Source organism: Barbus barbus, assembly GCF_936440315.1.
Source record: "Barbus barbus genome assembly, chromosome: 19".
Lineage (NCBI taxonomy): Eukaryota > Metazoa > Chordata > Actinopteri > Cypriniformes > Cyprinidae > Barbus > Barbus barbus.
In genome coordinates, this window is record NC_136747.1 from 27,044,208 (window position 1) to 27,046,154 (window position 1,947).

The window sequence follows — 1,947 nt, forward strand, 5'->3', positions numbered from 1 at the left end:
TAGAGAATCTTTATTATAAGTTCATAGCTCAAAAACTTTCTTTTCCTTTTTTTTTTTAACAGAGGACATTGATTACCAAAAGTTGCCCAGTGCAATAATAGTTTCATTATGAAGGCTTTATTTTAGTCGTGTTATGCAGATGAAAGGGTGAATCTCACAAATAAATGTCATATTTCATATCTCACAGAAAATACAAGAAATTCTATTTGCATTTGCAGAAAATGATGAATTGTTTTGGAACTGAATTTCAACATTATTTTCATGACGGTCCTTGCTGACAATGAAAAAAATTGTATTCATATTAGATACAAACTCCATATTTCTGAAGTGATTTTTTTAAATTTATTTAAATATTTAATAAAACATCTAAATTTTAAAAATGTAAATATATTTAATCAGCTATAAAGTGAAATTTAAATAAATAAAGCTATAAATAAAGTCTATAATCATAAACAATAGGAAATGCATTGGTCACAAGATCTAGGATTTTTTTATTTAAATTAGCATAAATTAAAAGCAGTAAAACAATACTACCATTATAAAATGCATTCACATTGTACGTTACAAATTGTATAATATATATTATTATGTAGATATTTTGTTATATGTATACATTTTTTAAATTGCATTACAGTTGTGAATACATTTTTAATTGTCATGAAATAATGACAATTATTGTCATTAAATGCACCAAAAAAGAAATGGTTCCTTAATTTTCTTCATGAAAAATATAATTTCTTATTTCCTTAATTTAAAAAAAAAAAACAATGGAGGTGAAAAATGACAAATGTCATTATTTTATATGTCAAGAAAAATCTTTGTATTTGCAGAAAATGAAGGATATTAGAAGAAAAGCTTATTAGTTTTTACATTTAAATATTTCATTTAAAAAAAAAATGTACGTAATGTTTAAAATTTTAAATATATTTAATCAACTATAAATTGAAATTGCAGTGTCTGCATATAATCTCTACAAATTAGTCATTACAAATTATATCGAATATATTATTAGTTAGATATGTATATATTTTAATAAGCTTTTTTGCATTACAGTTGTGGAGAAATGTTTAATTGTCATGCAAATAATGCCCAAAACATACTTGATTTTCTTCACGCAAAGCATCTTTCTATTGATTATAAGGTAATAAATGATAGATATTTCTTGAACGTCTTCATGAGATTCACCCGGGAGAGCGTGACTTTGGTCATTAGCGCGTCAGTGCCTCTTTTCATTGATGTACTGAAGTGCTTTAATACATTTGGTGCGACGCTGCTGAGGTCCTCATAGTTTTCCTTGTTTCCCTTCGTTCACGTGTTTCCTAAGACGGCCCACGCAAGGGCGAAACCAATGCTGAGAACGAGTAATAATCTCAATGCTGCATCCGAGTGTTCACACAGATACCAAACCTTTCTTACACTCACAGACTTCCAAGTTGCAATGGTGATTTTCTGCAGCTGTGTAACTGTATTTGTGATTTCCGAGGTCCACGCCTCGAACTCCCGGCACTTTCTGGCAGAACTTCAGACTTTTTCTCCCTCTAAACTAGAAGGATTGGGGTCTTGACACTCGCACTAGCGGACTGTTTACATTAGGACCTGGTTGCTGCGTGTTTTCGGTGGAGAGAGATGTGCTCTCGTCTGCCTGAACGGACTCATCTCCGCCATCTTGGCTCAAACGTGGCCCTTTTTTTCTGGGCCTCAGCTGCACTCGACGGTTTCCTGACACTGAGGATGATTGTGCCGGACTGTGATTGAATGATTGAGTTTTAGTTTTCACTCCATCTGATCTTAAGTGGATTTTTTGAGACATTGTTTGAGATCTGGTGACTTGTGTTTCTGACCAGACATGACTGGACGCTATTCTACTTCCTGTCTTGCCGGCTGGAGAGTTTACCAGGCTAGTTAAAAGACATTTATTGAGGCACATTTGTACTGGCTTTAACCTGC